At 45.9% G+C, this 15,000-nt stretch overlaps 12 non-coding genes and 52 pseudogenes across 12 annotated transcripts; all 64 read right to left on the bottom strand.

Moving 5' to 3' along the window:
- Nucleotides 1-51: 51 nt before the first annotated feature.
- LOC142154557 (5S ribosomal RNA) lies at nucleotides 52-170 on the bottom strand (annotated as a pseudogene).
- Nucleotides 171-415: 245 nt separating this feature from the next.
- Nucleotides 416-534, bottom strand: LOC142154521 (5S ribosomal RNA; annotated as a pseudogene).
- An 83-nt stretch (nucleotides 535-617) lies between these two features.
- On the bottom strand, nucleotides 618-736 carry LOC142155247 (5S ribosomal RNA; annotated as a pseudogene).
- Nucleotides 737-817: 81 nt separating this feature from the next.
- LOC142153569 (5S ribosomal RNA) lies at nucleotides 818-936 on the bottom strand (annotated as a pseudogene).
- An 81-nt stretch (nucleotides 937-1,017) lies between these two features.
- LOC142153926 (5S ribosomal RNA) lies at nucleotides 1,018-1,136 on the bottom strand (annotated as a pseudogene).
- Nucleotides 1,137-1,217: 81 nt separating this feature from the next.
- Nucleotides 1,218-1,336, bottom strand: LOC142154672 (5S ribosomal RNA; annotated as a pseudogene).
- An 83-nt stretch (nucleotides 1,337-1,419) lies between these two features.
- On the bottom strand, nucleotides 1,420-1,539 carry LOC142154187 (5S ribosomal RNA; annotated as a pseudogene).
- An 81-nt stretch (nucleotides 1,540-1,620) lies between these two features.
- Nucleotides 1,621-1,739, bottom strand: LOC142153527 (5S ribosomal RNA; annotated as a pseudogene).
- Nucleotides 1,740-1,820: 81 nt separating this feature from the next.
- LOC142154276 (5S ribosomal RNA) lies at nucleotides 1,821-1,939 on the bottom strand (annotated as a pseudogene).
- A 503-nt stretch (nucleotides 1,940-2,442) lies between these two features.
- On the bottom strand, nucleotides 2,443-2,561 carry LOC142155187 (5S ribosomal RNA; annotated as a pseudogene).
- A 79-nt stretch (nucleotides 2,562-2,640) lies between these two features.
- LOC142153863 (5S ribosomal RNA) lies at nucleotides 2,641-2,759 on the bottom strand (annotated as a pseudogene).
- A 43-nt stretch (nucleotides 2,760-2,802) lies between these two features.
- On the bottom strand, nucleotides 2,803-2,921 carry LOC142155165 (5S ribosomal RNA; annotated as a pseudogene).
- An 80-nt stretch (nucleotides 2,922-3,001) lies between these two features.
- Nucleotides 3,002-3,120, bottom strand: LOC142153646 (5S ribosomal RNA; annotated as a pseudogene).
- A 79-nt stretch (nucleotides 3,121-3,199) lies between these two features.
- LOC142154098 (5S ribosomal RNA) lies at nucleotides 3,200-3,318 on the bottom strand (annotated as a pseudogene).
- A 367-nt stretch (nucleotides 3,319-3,685) lies between these two features.
- Nucleotides 3,686-3,803, bottom strand: LOC142155416 (5S ribosomal RNA; annotated as a pseudogene).
- Nucleotides 3,804-3,865: 62 nt separating this feature from the next.
- LOC142154166 (5S ribosomal RNA) lies at nucleotides 3,866-3,984 on the bottom strand (annotated as a pseudogene).
- An 81-nt stretch (nucleotides 3,985-4,065) lies between these two features.
- LOC142153811 (5S ribosomal RNA) lies at nucleotides 4,066-4,184 on the bottom strand (annotated as a pseudogene).
- An 85-nt stretch (nucleotides 4,185-4,269) lies between these two features.
- LOC142154611 (5S ribosomal RNA) lies at nucleotides 4,270-4,388 on the bottom strand (annotated as a pseudogene).
- A 79-nt stretch (nucleotides 4,389-4,467) lies between these two features.
- LOC142154625 (5S ribosomal RNA) lies at nucleotides 4,468-4,586 on the bottom strand (annotated as a pseudogene).
- Nucleotides 4,587-4,667: 81 nt separating this feature from the next.
- On the bottom strand, nucleotides 4,668-4,786 carry LOC142154982 (5S ribosomal RNA; annotated as a pseudogene).
- A 245-nt stretch (nucleotides 4,787-5,031) lies between these two features.
- On the bottom strand, nucleotides 5,032-5,150 carry LOC142154551 (5S ribosomal RNA; annotated as a pseudogene).
- Nucleotides 5,151-5,232: 82 nt separating this feature from the next.
- LOC142155320 (5S ribosomal RNA) lies at nucleotides 5,233-5,351 on the bottom strand (annotated as a pseudogene).
- An 81-nt stretch (nucleotides 5,352-5,432) lies between these two features.
- On the bottom strand, nucleotides 5,433-5,551 carry LOC142155800 (5S ribosomal RNA). Its single transcript, XR_012691889.1, has one exon. It is a non-coding gene; the product is annotated as a 5S ribosomal RNA (ribosomal RNA).
- Nucleotides 5,552-5,632: 81 nt separating this feature from the next.
- LOC142154537 (5S ribosomal RNA) lies at nucleotides 5,633-5,751 on the bottom strand (annotated as a pseudogene).
- An 81-nt stretch (nucleotides 5,752-5,832) lies between these two features.
- LOC142153914 (5S ribosomal RNA) lies at nucleotides 5,833-5,951 on the bottom strand (annotated as a pseudogene).
- Nucleotides 5,952-6,032: 81 nt separating this feature from the next.
- Nucleotides 6,033-6,151, bottom strand: LOC142155284 (5S ribosomal RNA; annotated as a pseudogene).
- Nucleotides 6,152-6,234: 83 nt separating this feature from the next.
- LOC142154604 (5S ribosomal RNA) lies at nucleotides 6,235-6,354 on the bottom strand (annotated as a pseudogene).
- An 80-nt stretch (nucleotides 6,355-6,434) lies between these two features.
- LOC142153483 (5S ribosomal RNA) lies at nucleotides 6,435-6,553 on the bottom strand (annotated as a pseudogene).
- Nucleotides 6,554-6,634: 81 nt separating this feature from the next.
- LOC142154592 (5S ribosomal RNA) lies at nucleotides 6,635-6,753 on the bottom strand (annotated as a pseudogene).
- Nucleotides 6,754-6,998: 245 nt separating this feature from the next.
- On the bottom strand, nucleotides 6,999-7,117 carry LOC142153662 (5S ribosomal RNA). Its single transcript, XR_012691554.1, has one exon. It is a non-coding gene; the product is annotated as a 5S ribosomal RNA (ribosomal RNA).
- Nucleotides 7,118-7,198: 81 nt separating this feature from the next.
- On the bottom strand, nucleotides 7,199-7,317 carry LOC142155168 (5S ribosomal RNA; annotated as a pseudogene).
- An 82-nt stretch (nucleotides 7,318-7,399) lies between these two features.
- Nucleotides 7,400-7,508, bottom strand: LOC142154878 (5S ribosomal RNA; annotated as a pseudogene).
- A 79-nt stretch (nucleotides 7,509-7,587) lies between these two features.
- Nucleotides 7,588-7,706, bottom strand: LOC142155117 (5S ribosomal RNA; annotated as a pseudogene).
- An 80-nt stretch (nucleotides 7,707-7,786) lies between these two features.
- Nucleotides 7,787-7,905, bottom strand: LOC142155344 (5S ribosomal RNA; annotated as a pseudogene).
- Nucleotides 7,906-8,151: 246 nt separating this feature from the next.
- On the bottom strand, nucleotides 8,152-8,270 carry LOC142154395 (5S ribosomal RNA; annotated as a pseudogene).
- Nucleotides 8,271-8,351: 81 nt separating this feature from the next.
- Nucleotides 8,352-8,470, bottom strand: LOC142153360 (5S ribosomal RNA). Its single transcript, XR_012691495.1, has one exon. It is a non-coding gene; the product is annotated as a 5S ribosomal RNA (ribosomal RNA).
- Nucleotides 8,471-8,742: 272 nt separating this feature from the next.
- On the bottom strand, nucleotides 8,743-8,861 carry LOC142155134 (5S ribosomal RNA; annotated as a pseudogene).
- Nucleotides 8,862-8,945: 84 nt separating this feature from the next.
- Nucleotides 8,946-9,064, bottom strand: LOC142154254 (5S ribosomal RNA; annotated as a pseudogene).
- Nucleotides 9,065-9,143: 79 nt separating this feature from the next.
- On the bottom strand, nucleotides 9,144-9,262 carry LOC142154780 (5S ribosomal RNA; annotated as a pseudogene).
- Nucleotides 9,263-9,343: 81 nt separating this feature from the next.
- Nucleotides 9,344-9,462, bottom strand: LOC142154764 (5S ribosomal RNA; annotated as a pseudogene).
- An 81-nt stretch (nucleotides 9,463-9,543) lies between these two features.
- On the bottom strand, nucleotides 9,544-9,662 carry LOC142154926 (5S ribosomal RNA). The gene has a single exon (XR_012691682.1). It is a non-coding gene; the product is annotated as a 5S ribosomal RNA (ribosomal RNA).
- Nucleotides 9,663-9,947: 285 nt separating this feature from the next.
- On the bottom strand, nucleotides 9,948-10,065 carry LOC142155054 (5S ribosomal RNA; annotated as a pseudogene).
- Nucleotides 10,066-10,146: 81 nt separating this feature from the next.
- LOC142154959 (5S ribosomal RNA) lies at nucleotides 10,147-10,265 on the bottom strand (annotated as a pseudogene).
- An 82-nt stretch (nucleotides 10,266-10,347) lies between these two features.
- Nucleotides 10,348-10,466, bottom strand: LOC142154055 (5S ribosomal RNA; annotated as a pseudogene).
- Nucleotides 10,467-10,707: 241 nt separating this feature from the next.
- Nucleotides 10,708-10,826, bottom strand: LOC142154164 (5S ribosomal RNA; annotated as a pseudogene).
- An 81-nt stretch (nucleotides 10,827-10,907) lies between these two features.
- LOC142154923 (5S ribosomal RNA) lies at nucleotides 10,908-11,026 on the bottom strand (annotated as a pseudogene).
- An 81-nt stretch (nucleotides 11,027-11,107) lies between these two features.
- LOC142155444 (5S ribosomal RNA) lies at nucleotides 11,108-11,226 on the bottom strand (annotated as a pseudogene).
- A 79-nt stretch (nucleotides 11,227-11,305) lies between these two features.
- LOC142155887 (5S ribosomal RNA) lies at nucleotides 11,306-11,424 on the bottom strand. Its single transcript, XR_012691972.1, has one exon. It is a non-coding gene; the product is annotated as a 5S ribosomal RNA (ribosomal RNA).
- An 81-nt stretch (nucleotides 11,425-11,505) lies between these two features.
- On the bottom strand, nucleotides 11,506-11,624 carry LOC142156022 (5S ribosomal RNA). The gene has a single exon (XR_012692100.1). It is a non-coding gene; the product is annotated as a 5S ribosomal RNA (ribosomal RNA).
- An 80-nt stretch (nucleotides 11,625-11,704) lies between these two features.
- Nucleotides 11,705-11,823, bottom strand: LOC142156376 (5S ribosomal RNA). The gene has a single exon (XR_012692443.1). It is a non-coding gene; the product is annotated as a 5S ribosomal RNA (ribosomal RNA).
- An 82-nt stretch (nucleotides 11,824-11,905) lies between these two features.
- Nucleotides 11,906-12,024, bottom strand: LOC142153439 (5S ribosomal RNA). The gene has a single exon (XR_012691530.1). It is a non-coding gene; the product is annotated as a 5S ribosomal RNA (ribosomal RNA).
- An 82-nt stretch (nucleotides 12,025-12,106) lies between these two features.
- On the bottom strand, nucleotides 12,107-12,225 carry LOC142155607 (5S ribosomal RNA; annotated as a pseudogene).
- An 81-nt stretch (nucleotides 12,226-12,306) lies between these two features.
- LOC142156220 (5S ribosomal RNA) lies at nucleotides 12,307-12,425 on the bottom strand. Its single transcript, XR_012692289.1, has one exon. It is a non-coding gene; the product is annotated as a 5S ribosomal RNA (ribosomal RNA).
- Nucleotides 12,426-12,695: 270 nt separating this feature from the next.
- On the bottom strand, nucleotides 12,696-12,814 carry LOC142153875 (5S ribosomal RNA; annotated as a pseudogene).
- Nucleotides 12,815-12,895: 81 nt separating this feature from the next.
- LOC142153720 (5S ribosomal RNA) lies at nucleotides 12,896-13,014 on the bottom strand. Its single transcript, XR_012691560.1, has one exon. It is a non-coding gene; the product is annotated as a 5S ribosomal RNA (ribosomal RNA).
- Nucleotides 13,015-13,095: 81 nt separating this feature from the next.
- LOC142155018 (5S ribosomal RNA) lies at nucleotides 13,096-13,214 on the bottom strand (annotated as a pseudogene).
- Nucleotides 13,215-13,494: 280 nt separating this feature from the next.
- LOC142153635 (5S ribosomal RNA) lies at nucleotides 13,495-13,613 on the bottom strand (annotated as a pseudogene).
- An 81-nt stretch (nucleotides 13,614-13,694) lies between these two features.
- On the bottom strand, nucleotides 13,695-13,813 carry LOC142153991 (5S ribosomal RNA; annotated as a pseudogene).
- An 80-nt stretch (nucleotides 13,814-13,893) lies between these two features.
- Nucleotides 13,894-14,012, bottom strand: LOC142153593 (5S ribosomal RNA; annotated as a pseudogene).
- Nucleotides 14,013-14,092: 80 nt separating this feature from the next.
- On the bottom strand, nucleotides 14,093-14,211 carry LOC142155351 (5S ribosomal RNA; annotated as a pseudogene).
- An 81-nt stretch (nucleotides 14,212-14,292) lies between these two features.
- LOC142156344 (5S ribosomal RNA) lies at nucleotides 14,293-14,411 on the bottom strand. The gene has a single exon (XR_012692411.1). It is a non-coding gene; the product is annotated as a 5S ribosomal RNA (ribosomal RNA).
- An 81-nt stretch (nucleotides 14,412-14,492) lies between these two features.
- Nucleotides 14,493-14,611, bottom strand: LOC142153990 (5S ribosomal RNA; annotated as a pseudogene).
- An 80-nt stretch (nucleotides 14,612-14,691) lies between these two features.
- LOC142153342 (5S ribosomal RNA) lies at nucleotides 14,692-14,810 on the bottom strand. Its single transcript, XR_012691478.1, has one exon. It is a non-coding gene; the product is annotated as a 5S ribosomal RNA (ribosomal RNA).
- Nucleotides 14,811-14,890: 80 nt separating this feature from the next.
- Nucleotides 14,891-15,000, bottom strand: part of LOC142154001 (5S ribosomal RNA) — a 119-nt pseudogene continuing 9 nt past the window's right edge.

The following is a 15,000-nucleotide window of genomic DNA, read 5'->3' as shown; positions in this document are numbered from 1 at the left end:
TACATCTCAAAACCAGCATTGAAGGAAGCCGGAACAAGAGAAAAAAAAAAAGGCCTACAGCACCTGGTATTCCCAGGTAGTCTGCCATCCAAGTACTAACCAGGTCCGGCCCTGTTTAGCTTCCAAGATCAGCTGAGATTAGGCTTGTTCAGGGTGGTGTGGCTGTAGGTATTGGTTTCCTACTGACCTACATCACTTATACATCTCAAAACCAGCATTGAAGGAAGCCAGAATAAGAGAGAAAAAAAAAGGCCTTCAGCACCTGGTATTCCTAATTGCTTAGCTTCCAAGATCAGACGAGATTAGGCTTGTTCAGGGTGGTGTGGCTGTAGGTATTGGTTTCCTACTGACCTACATCTCTTATACATCTCAAAACCAGCATTGAAGGAAGCCAGAACAAGAGAGAAAAAAAAAAGGCCTACAGCACCTGGTATTCCCAGGTGGTCTCCCATTCAAGTACTAACCATGCCTGACCCTTCTTAGATTCCAAGATCAGACAAGATTGGGCTTGTTCAGGGTGGTGTGGCTGTAGGTATTGGTTTCCTAATAACCTACATCTCTTATACATCTCAAAACCAGCATTGAAGGAAGCCGGACAAGAGAGATAAAAAAAAAAAGGCCTACAACATCTGGTATTCCCAGGTGGTCTCCCATCCAAGTACTAACAAGGCCTGGCCCTGCTTACCTTCCAAGGTCAGATGAGATCGGGCTTGTTCAGGCTGGTGTGGCTGTAGGTATTGATTTTCTATTGACCTACATCTCTTATACATCTCAAAACCAGCATTGAAGGAAGCCGGAACGAGAGAGAAAAAGAAAAGCCCTACAGCACCTGGTATTCCCAGGTGGTGTCCCATCCAAGTACTAATCTGGTCCGGCCCTGCTTAGCTTCCAAGATCAGACGAGATTGGGCTTTTTCAGTGTGGTGTGGCTGTAGGTATTGGTTTCCTAATGACCTACATCTCTTATACATATGAAAACCAGCATTGAAGGAAGCCGGAACAAGAGACAAAAAAAAAAGGCCTACAGCACCTTGTATTCCCAGGTGGTCTCCCATCCAAGTACTAAACAGGTCCGGCCCTGTTTAGCTTCCAAGACCAGATGAGATTGGGCTTTTTCAGGGCGGTTTGGCTGTAGGTATTGGTGTCCTAATGACCTACATCTCTTATACATCTGAAAACCAGCATTGAAGGAAGCCGGAACAAGAGAGAAAAAAAAAAGGCCTACAGCCCCTTGTATTCCCACGTGGTCTCCCATCCAAGTACTATCCAGGTCCGGCCCGGCTTAGCTTCCAAGATCAGACGAGATTGGGCTTGTTCAGGGTGGTGTGGCTGTAGGTATTGTTTTCCTATTGACCTACATCTCTTATACATCTCAAAACCAGCATTGAACGAAGCCGGAACAAGAGAGAAAAAAAAAAATGGCCTACAGCACCTGGTATTCCGAGGTGGTCTCCCATCCAAGTACTAACCAGGACCAGCCCTGCTTAGCTTCCAAGATCAGACAAGATTGAGTTTTTTTCAGGGTGGTGTGGCTGTAGGTATTGGTTTCCTATTGACCTACATCTCTTATACATCTCAAAACCAGCATTGAAGGAAGCCGGAACAAAAGAGAAAAAAAAAAAGCCTACAGCACCTGGTATTCCCAGGTGGTCTCCCATCCAAGTACTAACCAGGCCTGGCGCTGCTTAGCTTCCAAGATCAGATGAGATTGGGCTTGTTCAGGGTGGTGTGGCTGTAGGTATTGGTTTTCTAATGACCTACATCTCTTATACATCTCAAAACCAGCATTGAAGTAAGCTGGAATAAGAGAGAAAAAAAAAAGTCCTACAGCACCTGGTATTCCCAGGTGGTCTTCCATCCAAGTACTAACCAGGCCCAGCCCTGCTTAGCTACCAAGATCAGCTGAAATTGGGCTTGTTCAGGGTGGTGTGGTTGTAGGTATGGCCCTCTTAATGACCTACATCTCTTATACATCTCAAAACCAGCATTGAAGGAAGCCGGAACAAGAGAGAAAAAAAAAGGCCTACAGCACCTGGTATTCCCAATTGCTTAGCTTCCAAGATCAGACGAGATTAGGCTTGTTTAGGGTGGTGTGGCTGTAGATATTGGTTTCCTACTGACCTACATCTCTTATACATCTCAAAACCAGCATTGAAGGAAGCCAGAACAAGAGAGAAAAAAAAAGGCCTACAGCACCTGGTATTCAGGGTGGTTTGGTTGTAGGTATTGATTTCTTATTGACCTATATCTCTTATACATCTCAAAACCAGCATTGAAGGAAGCCGGAACAAGAGAGAATAAGAAAAAGGCCTACAGCACCTGCTATTCCCAGGTGGTCTCCCATGGTGGTTTGGCTGTAGGTATTGATTTCTTATTGACCTACATCTCTTATACATCTCAAAACCAGCATTGAAGGAAGCCAGAACAAGAGAGAAAAAAAAAAGGCCTACAGCACCTGGTATTCCCAGGTGGTCTCCCATTCAAGTACTAACCATTCCCGTCCCTTCTTAGCTTCCAAGATCAGACGAGATTGAGCTTGTTCAGGGTGGTGTGACTGTAGTTATTTGTTTCTTTTTGACCTACATCTTCTATAATCTCAAAACCAGCATTGAAGGAAGCCGGAACAAGAGAGAAAAAAAAAGGCCTACAGCACCTGGTATTCCCAGGTGGTCTCCCATCCAAGTACTAACCAGGCCCGCCTCTGCTTAGCTTACAAGATCAGATGAGATTGTGCTTGTTCAGGGTGGAAGGGCTGTAGATATTTGTTTCCTAATGACCTACATCTCTTATACATCTCAAAAAAAGCCTACAGCACCTGGTATACCCAGGTGGTCTGCCATCCAAGTACTAACCAGGTCCGACGCTGCTTAGCTTCCAAGATCAGACGATATTAGGCTTGTTCAGGGTGGTGTGGCTGTAGGTGTTGGTTTTCTACTGACCTACATCTCTTATACATCTCAAAACCAGCATTGAAGGAAGCCGGAACAAGAGAGAAAAAAAAAAGCCTACAGCACCTGGTATTCCCAGGTGGTCTCCCATCCAAGTACTAACCAGGTCTGGCCCTGCTTAGCTTCCAAGATCAGATGAGCTTGGGCTTTTTCAGGGTGGTGTGGCTGTAGGTATTGGTTTCCTAATGACCTACATCTCTTATACATCTGAAAACCAGCATTAAAAGAAGCCAGAACAGGAGAGAAAAAAAAGGCCTACAGCACCTTGTATTCCCAGGTGGTCTCCCATCCAAGTACTAACCAGGCCCGGCCCTGCTTAGCTTAAAAGTTCAGATGAGATTGGGCTTGTTCAGGGTGGTGTGGCTGTAGGTATTGTTTTCCTATTGACCTACATCTCTTATACATCTCAAAACCAGCATTGAAGGAAGCCGGAACAAGAGAGAAAAAAAAAGGCCTACAGCACCTGGTATTCCCAATTGCTTAGCTTCCAAGATCAGACGAGATTAGGCTTGTTCAGGGAGGTGTGGCTGTAGATATTGGTTTCCTACTGACCTACATCTCTTATACATCTCAAAACCAGCATTGAAGGAAGCCAGAACAAGAGAGAAAAAAAAAGGCCTACAGCACCTGGTATTCAGGGTGGTTTGGTTGTAGGTATTGATTTCTTATTGACCTATATCTCTTATACATCTCAAAACCAGCATTGAAGGAAGCCGGAACAAGAGAGAATAAGAAAAAGGCCTACAGCACCTGGTATTCCCAGGTGGTCTCCCATTCAAGTACTAACCAGGCCCGTCCCTTCTTAGCTTCCAAGATCAGACGAGATTGAGCTTGTTCAGGGTGGTGTGTTTTTGACCTACATCTTCTATAATCTCAAAACCAGCATTGAAGGAAGCCGGAACAAGAGAGAAAAAAAAAGGCCTACAGCACCTGGTATTCCCAGGTGGTCTCCCATCCAAGTACAAACCAGGCCCGCCTCTGCTTAGCTTACAAGATCAGATGAGATTGTGCTTGTTCAGGGTGGAAGGGCTGTAGATATTTGTTTCCTAATGACCTACATCTCTTATACATCTCAAAACCAGCATTGAAGGAAGCCGGAACAAGAGAAAAAAAAAAAAAGCCTACAGCACCTGGTATTCCCAGGTGGTCTCCCATCCAAGTACTAACCAGGCCCGGCCCTGCTTAGGTTCCAAGATCAGACAAGAATGGGCTTGTTCAGGGTGGTGTGGCTGTAGGTATTGGTTTTCTAATGAACTACATCTCTTATACATATGAAAACCAGCATTGAAGGAAGCCGGAACAAGAGAGAAAGAAAAAAAAAAGGCCTACAGCACCTGGTATTCCCAGGTGGTCTCGCATCCAAGAACTAACCAGGCCCCACCCTGCTTAGCTTCCAAGATCAGACAAGATTGTGTTTGTTCAGGGTGGTGTGGCTGTAGGTATTGCTTTCTTAATGACCTACATCTCTTATACATCTCAAAACCAGCATTGAAGGAAGCCGGAACAAGAGAGAAAAAAAAGGCCTACAGCACCTCGTATTCCCAGGTGGTCTACCATCCAAGTACTAACCAGGCCCAGCCCTGCTTAGCATCCAAGATCAGATGAGATTGTGCTTGTTCAGGGTGGAGTGGCTGTAGATATTGGATTCCAAATGACCTACATCTCTTATACATCTCAAAACCAGCATTGAAGGAAGCCGGAACAAGAGAAAAAAAAAAAAGGCCTACAGCACCTGGTATTCCCAGGTAGTCTGCCATCCAAGTACTAACCAGGTCTGGCCCTGTTTAGCTTCCAAGATCAGCTGAGATTAGGCTTGTTCAGGGTGGTGTGGCTGTAGGTATTGGTTTCCTACTGACCTACATCACTTATACATCTCAAAACCAGCAATGAAGGAAGCCAGAACAAGAGAGAAAAAAAAAGGCCTTCAGCACCTGGTATTCCTAATTGCTTAGCTTCCAAGATCAGACGAGATTAGGCTTGTTCAGGGTGGTGTGGCTGTAGGTATTGGTTTCCTACTGACCTACATCTCTTATACATCTCAAAACCAGCATTGAAGGAAGCCAGAACAAGAGAGAAAAAAAAAAGGCCTACAGCACCTGGTATTCCCAGGTGGTCTCCCATTCAAGTACTAACCATGCCTGACGCTGCTTAGATTCCAAGATCAGACAAGATTGGGCTTGTTCAGGGTGGTGTGGCTGTAGGTATTGGTTTCCTAATAACCTACATCTCTTATACATCTCAAAACCAGCATTGAAGGAAGCCGGACAAGAGAGATAAAAAAAAAAGGCCTACAACATCTGGTATTCCCAGGTGGTCTCCCATCCAAGTACTAACAAGGCCTGGCCCTGCTTACCTTCCAAGATCAGACGAGAGCGGGCTTGTTCAGGGTGGTGTGGCTGTAGGTATTGATTTCCTATTGACCTACATCTCTTATACATCTCAAAACCAGCATTGAAGGAAGCCGGAACGAGAGAGAAAAAGAAAAGACCTACAGCACCTGGTATTCCCAGGTGGTGTCCCATCCAAGTACTAACCAGGTCCGGCCTTGTTTAGATTCCAAGATCAGACGAGATTGGGCTTTTTCAGGGTGGTGTGGCTGTAGGTATTGGTGTCCTAATGACCTACATCTCTTATACATCTGAAAACCAGCATTGAAGGAAGCCGGAACAAGAGAGAAAAAAAAAAGGCCTACAGCCCCTTGTATTCCCAGGTGGTCTCCCATCCAAGTACTAACCAGGTCCGGCCCGGCTTAGCTTCCAAGATCAGACGAGATTGGGCTTGTTCAGGGTGGTGTGGCTGTAGGTATTGTTTTCCTATTGACCTACATCTCTTATACATCTCAAAACCAGCATTGAAGGAAGCTGGAACAAGAGAGAAAAAAAAAAGGCCTACAGCACCTTGTATTCCCAGGTGGTGTCCCATCCAAGTACTAACCAGGTCCGGCCCTGTTTAGCTTCCAAGATCAGACGAGATTGGGCTTTTTCAGGGTGGTGTGGCTGTAGGTATTGGTGTCCTAATGACCTACATCTCTTATACATCTGAAAACCAGCATTGAAGGAAGCCGGAACAAGAGAGAAAAAAAAAAGGCCTACAGCCCCTTGTATTCCCAGGTGGTCTCCCATCCAACTACTAATCAGGTCCGGCCCGGCTTAGCTTACAAGATCAGACGAGATTGGGCTTGTTCAGGGTGGTGTGGCTGTAGGTATTGTTTTCCTATTGACCTACATCTCTTATACATCTCAAAACCAGCATTGAACGAAGCCGGCACAAGAGAGAAAAAAAGAAATGGCCTACAGCACCTGGTATTCCGAGGTGGTCTCCCATCCAAGTACTAACCAGGACCGGCCCTGCTTAGCTTCCAAGATCAGACAAGACTGAGTTTTTTTCAGGGTGGTGTGGCTGTAGGTATTGGTTTCCTATTGACCTACATCTCTTATACATCTCAAAACCAGCATTGAAGGAAGCCGGAACAAAAGAGAAAAAAAAAAGCCTACAGCACCTGGTATTCCCAGGTGGTCTCCCATCCAAGTACTAACCAGGCCCGGTGCTGCTTAGCTTCCAAGATCAGATGAGATTGGGCTTGTTCAGGGTGGTGTGGCTGTAGGTATTGGTTTCCTAACGACCTACATCTCTTATACATCTCAAAACCAGCATTGAAGTAAGCTGGAATAAGAGATAAAAAAAAAAGGCCTACAGCACCTGGTATTCCCAGGTGGTCTTCCATCCAAGTACTAACCAGGCCCAGCCCTGCTTAGCTACCAAGATCAGCTGAAATTGGGCTTGTTCAGCGTGGTGTGGTTGTAGGTATGGCTCTCTTAATGACCTACATCTCTTATACATCTCAAAACCAGCATTGAAGGAAGCGGGAACAAGAGAGAAAAAAAAAGGCCTACAGCACCTGGTATTCCCAATTGCTTAGCTTCCAAGATCAGATGAGATTAGGCTTGTTCAGGGTGGTGTGGCTGTAGGTGTTGATTTCCTATTGACCTACATCTCTTATACATCTCAAAACCAGCATTGAAGGAAGCCGGAACAAGAGAGAAAAAGAAAAGGCCTACAGCACCTGGTATTCCCAGGTGGTCTCCCATCCAAGTACTAACCAGGTCCGGCCCTGCTTAGCTTCCAAGATCAGACGAGATTGGGCTTTTTCAGGGTGGTGTGGCTGTAGGTATTGGTTTCTTAATGACCTATAACTCTTATACATCTGAAAACCAGCATTGAAGGAAGCCGGAACAAGAGAGAAAAAAAGAAGGTCTACAGCACCTTGTATTCCCAGGTGGTCTTCCATCCAAGTACTAACCAGGTCCGGCCCTGCTTAGCTTCCAAGATCAGACGAGATTGGGCTTGTTCTGGGTTGTGTGGCTGTAGGTATTGTTTGTCTATTGACCTACATCTCTTATACATCTCAAAACCAGCATTGAAGGAAGCCGGAACAAGAGAGAAAAAAAAAAAGGCCTACAGCACCTGGTATTCCCAGGTGGTCTCCCATCCAAGTACTAACCAGGCCCGGCCCTGCTTAGCTTCCAAGATCAGGCTTGTTCAGGGCGGTGTGGCTGTAGGTATTGGTTTCCTATTGACCTACATATCTTATACATCTCAAAACCAGCATTGAAGGAAGCCGGTAAAGAGAGAAAAAAAAAAGAATACAGCACCTGGTATTCCCAGGTGGTCTCCCATCCAAGTACTAACCAGGGCCGGCTATGCTTAGTTTACAAGATCAGACGAGATTGAGCTTGTTCAGGGTGGTGTAACTGTATGTATTTGTTTCTTTTTGACCTACATCTCCTATAATCTCAAAACCAGCATTGAAGGAAGCCAGAACAAGAGAGAAAAAAAATAGGCTTACAGCACCTGGTATTCCCAGGTGGTCTCCCATCCAAGCAGTAACCAGGCTCGGCCCTGCTTAGCTTACAAGATCAGATGAGATTGTGCTTGTTCAGGGTGGAGCAGCTGTAGATATTGGTTTGCTACTGACCTACATCTCTTATATATCTCAAAACCAGCATTGAAGGAAGCCAGAACAAGAGAGAAAAAAAAAAGGCTTACAGCACCTGGTATTCCCAATTGCTTAGCTTCCAAGATCAGACGAAATTAGGCTTGTTCAGGGTGGTGTGGCTGTAGATATTGGTTTCCTACTGACCTACATCTCTTATAGATCTCAAAACCAGCATTGAAGGAAGCCGGAACAAGAGAGAAAAAAAAAAAGCCTACAGCACCTTGTATTCCCATGTGGTCTCCCATCCAAGCACTAACCAGGTCAAGCCCTGCTTAGCTTCCAAGATCAGATGAGATTGGGTTTGTTCAGGGTGGTGTGGCTGTAGGTATTTGATTCCTAATGAACTACATCTCTTATACATCTCAAAACCAGCATTGAAGGAAGCTGGAACAAGAGAGAAAAAAAAAAGGCCTACAGCACCTGGTATTCCCAGGTGGTCTCCCATTCAAGTACTAACCAGGCCCGGCCCTGCTTAGCTTCCAAGATCAGACGAGATTGGGCTTGTTCAGGGTGCTGTGGCTGTAGGTATTGTTTTCTTATTGACCTACATCTCTTATACATCTAAAAACCAGCATTGAAGGAAGCCGGAACAAGAGAGAAAAAAAAAAAGCCTACAGCACCTGGTATTCCCAGGTGGTCTCCCACTTAAATACTAACCAGGCCCGGCCCTGCTTAGCTTCCAAGATCAGGCTTGTTCAGGGTGGTGCGGCTGCAGGTGTTGGTTTCCTATTGACCTACATCTCTTATACATCTCAAAACCAGCATTGAAGGAAGCCGGAACAAGAGAGAAAAAAATAAAGGCCTAGAGCACCTGGTATTCCCAGGTCGTCTCCCATCCAAGTACTAACCAGGTACAGCCCTGCTTAGCTACCAAGATCAGACGAGATTAGGCTTGTTCAGGGTGGTGTGGCTGTAGGTATTGGTTTCTTAATGACCTACATCTCTTATACATCTGAAAACCAGCATTGAAGGAAGCCGGAACAAGAGAGATAAAATAAAAAAGGAATACAGCACCTGGTATTCCCAGGTGGTCTCCCATCCAAGTACTAACCAGGCCTGGCCCTGCTTAGCTTCCAAGATCAGACAAGATTGGGCTTGTTCAGGGTGGTGTGGCTGTAGGTATTGTTTTCTATTGACCTACATCTCTTATACATCTCAAAACCAGCATTGAAGGAAGCCGGAACAAGACAGAAAAAAAAAGGCCTACAGCACCTTGTATTCCCTGGTGGTCTCGCATCCAAGTACTAACTAGGCCTGGCCCTGCTTAGCTTCCAAGATCAGACGAGATTGGGCTTGTTCAGGGTGGTGTGGCTGTAGGAATTGGTTTCTTATTGACCTACATCTCTTATACATCTAAAAACAAGCATTGAAGGAAGCCGGAACAAGAGAGAACAAAAAAAGGCCTACAGCACCTTGTATTCCCAGGTGGTCTCCTATCCAAATAATAACCAGGCCAAGCCCTGCTTAGCTTCCAAGATCAGATGAGATTGGGTTTATTCAGGGTGGTGTGGCTGTAGGTATTGGAATCCTAATGAACTACATCTCTTATACATCTCAAAACCAGCATTGAAGGAAGCCGGAACAAGAGAGAAAAAAAAAAGGCCTACAGCACCTGGTATTCCCAGGTGGTCTCCCATCCAAGTACTAACCAGGCCTGGCCCTGCTTAGCTTCCAAGATCAGATGAGATTGGGCTTGTTCAGGGTGGTGTGGCTGTAGGTATTGGTTTCCTAATGACCTACATCACTTATATATCTCAAAATAAGCATTGAAGGAAGCCGGGACAAGAGAGGAAAAAAAAAAGGCCTACAGCACCTGGTATTCCCAGGTGGTCTCCCATTCAAGTACTAACTAGGCCCGAAGCTGCTTATCTTTCAAGATTAGACGAGATTGTGCTTGTTCAAGGTGGAGTGGTTGTAGGTATTGGTTTCTTATTGACCTACATCTCTTATACATCTCAAAACCAGCATTGAAGGAAGCCGAAACAAGAGAGATAAAAAAAAAAAGGCCTACAGCAGCTGGTATTCCCAGGTGGTCTCCCATCCAAGTACTAACCAGGCCTGGCCCTGCTTAGCTTCCAAGATCAGACGAGATTGGCTTGTTCAGGGTGGAGTGGCTATAGGTGTTGGTTTCCTATTGACCTACATCTCTTATACATCCCAAAACCAGCATTGAAGGAAGCCGGAACAAGAGAGAAAAAAAAAAGGCCTACAGCACCTGGTATTCCCCGGTGGTCTCCCATCAAAGTACTAACCAGGTACGGCCCTGCTTAGCTTCCAAGATCAAACGAGATTGGGCTTGTTCAGAGATGTGTGGCTGTAGGTATTGGTTACCTATTGACCTACATCTCTTATAATCTCAAAACCAGCATTGAAGGAAGCCGAAACAAGAGAGATAAAAAAAAAAGGCCTACAGCACCTGGTATTCCCAGGTGGTCTCGCATCCAAGTACTAACCAGGCCCGTCCCTGCTTAGCTTCCAAGATCAGACGAGATTGGGCTTGTTCAGGATGGTGCGGCTGTAGGTATTGTTTTCCTATTGACCTACATCTCTTATACATCTAAAAACCAGCATTGAAGGAAGCCAGAACAAGAGAGAAAAAAAAAAGTACTAACCAGGCCCGGACCTGCTTAGCTTTCAAGATCAGACGAGATTGGGCTTGTTCAGGGTGGTGTGGCTGTAGGTATTGGGTCCCTATTGACCTACATCTCTTATACATCTCAAAACCAGCATTGAAGGAAGTCGGAACAAGAGAGAAAATAAAAAATGCCTACAGCACCTGGCATTCCCAGGTGGTCTCGCATCCAAGTACTAACCAGGCCCGGCTCTGCTTAGCTTCCAAGATCAGACGAGATTGGGCTTGTTCAGGGTGGTGTGGCTGTAGGTATTGTTTTCCTATTGACCTACATCTCTTATACATCTACAAACAAGCATTGAAGGAAGCTGGAACAAGAGAGAAAAAAAAAAAGCCTATAACACCTGTTGTTGCCAGGTGGTCTCCCATCCAAGTACTAACCAGGCCTAGCCCTGCTTAACTTCCAAGATCAGACGAGATTGGGCTTGTTCAGGATGGTGTGGCTGTAGGTATTGGTTTCCTATTGATCTACATCTCTTATACATCTCAAAACCAGCATTGAAGGAAGCCGGAACAAGAGAGATAAAAAAAAGGCCTACAGCAGCTGGTATTGCCAGGTGGTCTCCCATCAAAGTACTAACCAGGTCCGGCCCTGCTTAGCTTCCAAGATCAAACGAGATTGGGATTGTTCAGAGATGTGTAGCTGTAGGTATTGTGTTTGTATTGACTTACATCTCTTATAATCTCAAAACCAGCATTGAAGGAAGCCGGAACAAGAGAGAAAAAAAAAGGCCTACAGCACCTGGTATTCCCAGGTGGTCTCCCATCCAAGTACTAACCAGGCCCGGCCCTGCTTAGTTTCCAAGATCAGATGAGATTGGGCTTGTTCAGGGTGGTGTGGCTGTAGGTATTGTTTTCCTATTGACCTACATCTCTTATACATCTAGAAACCAGCATTGAAGGAAGCCGGAACAAGAGAGAAGAAAAAAAGGCCTACAGCACCTGGTATTCCCAGGTGGTCTCCCATCCAAGTACTAACCAGGCCCGGCTCTGCTTAGCTTCCAAGATCAAACGAGATTGGGCTTGTTCAGGGTGGTGTGGCTGTAGGTATTGGTTTCCTATTGACCTACATCTCTTATACATCTCAAAACCAGCATTAAAGGAGGCCGGAACAAGAGAGAAAAAAAAAAGCCTACAGCACCTGGTATTTCTAGGTGGTCTCCCATCCAAGTACTAACCAGGCCCAGCCCTGCTTAGCTTCCAAGATCAGACGAGATTGGGCTTGTTCAGGGTGGTGTGGCTGTAGGTATTGTATTCCTATTGACCTACATCTCTTATACATCTAAAAACAAGCATTGAAGGAAGCCGGAACAAGAGAGAAAAAAAAAAAGGCCTACAGCACCTGGTATTCCCAGGTGGTCTCCCATCCAAGTACTAACCAGGCCCGGCCCTGCTTAGCTTCCAAGATCAGACGAGATTGGGCTTGTCCAGGGTGGTGTGGCTGTAGGTATTGGTTTCCTAATGACCTACATCACTTATACATTTTAAAACCAGCATTGAAGGAAGCCAGAACAAGAGAGAAAAAAAAAAAGGCCTACAGCACCTGGTAATCCCAGGTGGTCTCCCATCCATGTACTAACTAGGCCTGGCGCGGCTTATCTTTCAAGATCAGACGAGATTGGGCTTGTTCAGGGTGGTGTGGCTGTAGGTATTGGTTTCCTATTGACCTACATCTCTTATACATCTCAAAACCAGCATTGAAGGAGGCCGGAACAAGAGAGAAAAAAAAAAAGCCTACAGCACCTGGTATTTCCAGGTGGTCTCCCATCCAAGTACTAACCAGGCCCAGCCCTGCTTAGCTTCCAAGATCAGACGAGATTGGGCTTGTTCAGGGTGGTGTGGCTATAGGTAACGGTTTCCTATTGACCTACATCTCTTATACATCTCAAAACCAGCATTGAAGGAAGTCGGACAAGAGAGAAAAAAAAAGGGCCTACAGCACCTGGTATTCCCTGGTGGTCTCGCATCCAAGTACTAACCAGGCCCGGCTCTGCTTAGCTTCCAAGATCAGGCTTGTTCAGGGTGGTGTGGCTGTAGGTATTGGTTTCCTATCGACCTACATCTCTTATACATCTAAAAACCAGCATTAAAGGAAGCCGGAACAAGAGAGAAAAAAAAAAGGCCTACAGCACCTGGTATTCCCAGGTGGTCTCCCATCCAAGTACTAAACAGACCTGTCCCTGCTTAGCTTCCAAGATCAGACGAGATTGGGCTTGTTCAGGGTGGTGTGGCTGTAGGTATTGTTTTCCTATTGACCTACATCTCTTATACATCTAGAAACCAGCATTGAAGGAAGCCGGAACAAGAGAGAAGAAAAAAAGGCCTACAGCACCTGGTATTCCCAGGTGGTCTCCCATCCAAGTACTAACCAGGCCCATCCCTGCTTAGCTTCCAAGATCAGACGAGATTGGGCTTGTGCAGGGTGGTGTGGCTGTAGGTATTGTTTTCCTATTGACCTACATCTCTAATACATCTAGAAACCAGCATTGAAGGAAGCCGGAACAAGAGAGAAGAAAAAAAGGCCTACAGCACCTGGTATTCCCAGGTGGTCTCGCAGCCCAGTACTAACCAGGCCTGGCTCTGCTTAGCTTCCAAGATCAGACGAGATTGGGCTTGTTCAGGGTGTTGTGGCTGTAGGATTTGGTTTCCTAATGACCTACATCACTTATACATCTGAAAACCAGCATTGAAGGAAGCCGGATCAAAAGAGAAAAAAAAAGGCCTACAGCACCTGGTACTCCCAGGTGGTCTCCCATCCATGTACTAACTAGGCCTGGCGCGGCTTATCTTTCAAGATCAGACGAGATTGTGCTTGTTCGAGGTGGAGTGGCTGTAGGTATTAGTTTCCTATTGACCTACATCTCTTATACATCTCAACACCAGCATTGAAGGAAGCCAGAACAAGAGAGAAAAAAAAAAGGCCTACAGCACCTGGTATTCCCAGGTGGTCTCCCATCCAAGTACTAACCAGGCCCGGCCCGGCTTAGCTTCCAAGATCAGATGAGATTGGACTTGCACAGGGTGGTGTGGCTGTAGGTATTGTTTTCCTATTGACCTACATCTCTTATACATCTAGAAACCAGCATTGAAGGAAGCCGGAACAAGAGAGAAGAAAAAAAGGCCTACAGCACCTGGTATTCCCAGGTGGTCTCCCATCCAAGTACTAACCAGGCCTGGCTCTGCTTAGCTTCCAAGATCAGACGAGATTGGGCTTGTTCAGGGTGGTGTGGCTCTAGGTATTTGTTTCCTATTGACCTACATCTCTTATACATCTCAAAACCAGCATTGAAGGAGGCCGGAACAAGAGAGAAAAAAAAAAGCCTACAGCACCTGGTATTTCCAGGTGGTCTCCCATCCAAGTACTAACCAGGCCCAGCCCTGCTTAGCTTCCAAGATCAGACGAGATTGGGATTGTTCAGGGTGTTGTGGCTGTAGGATTTGGTTTCTTAATGACCTACATCACTTATACATCTGAAAACCAGCATTGAAGGAAGGCGGATCAAAAGAGAAAAAAAAAGGCCTACAGCACCTGGTATTCCCAGGTGGTCTCCCATCCATGTACTAACTAGGCCTGGCGCTGCTTATCTTTCAAGATCAGACGAGATTGTGCTTGTTCAAGGTGGAGTGGCTGTAGGTATTAGTTTCCTATTGACCTACATCTCTTATACATCTCAACACCAGCATTGAAGGAAGCCGGAACAAGAGAGAAAAAAAAAAGGCCTACAGCACCTGGTATTCCCAGGTGGTCTCCCATCCAAGTACTAACCAGGCCCGGCCCAGCTTAGCTTCCAAGATCAGATGAGATTGGGCTTGTTCAGGGTGGTGTGGCTGTGGGTATTGTTTTCCTATTGACCTACATCTCCTATACATCTAGAAACCAGCATTGAAGGAAGCCGGAACAAGAGAGAAGAAAAAAAGGCCTACAGCACCTGGTATTCCCAGGTGGTCTCCCATCCAAGTACTAACCAGGCCTGGCTCTGCTTAGCTTCCAAGATCAGACGAGATTGGGCTTGTTCAGGGTGGTGTGGCTCTAGGTATTTGTGTCCTATTGACCTACATCTCTTATACATCTCAAAACCAGCATTGAAGGAGGCCGGAACAAGAGAGAAAAAAAAAAGCCTACAGCACCTGGTATTCCCAGGTGGTCTCCCATCCAAGTACTAACCAGGCCCAGCTCTGCTTAGCTTCCAAGATCAGACGAGATTGGGCTTGTTCAGGGTGGTGTGGCTCTAGGTATTGGTTTTCTATTGACCTACATCTCTTATACATCTCAAAACCAGCAATGAAGGAGGCCGGAACAAGAGAGAAAAAAAAAAGCCTACAGCACCTGGTATTTCCAGGTGGTCTCCCATCCAAGTACTAACCAGGCCCAGCCCTGCTTAGCTTCCAAGATCAGACGAGATTGGGCTTGTTCAGGGTGTTGTG

This window comes from Mixophyes fleayi, chromosome 4 (assembly GCF_038048845.1).
Source record: "Mixophyes fleayi isolate aMixFle1 chromosome 4, aMixFle1.hap1, whole genome shotgun sequence".
Lineage (NCBI taxonomy): Eukaryota > Metazoa > Chordata > Amphibia > Anura > Limnodynastidae > Mixophyes > Mixophyes fleayi.
This window is presented reverse-complemented; position numbering and strand designations above follow the sequence as displayed.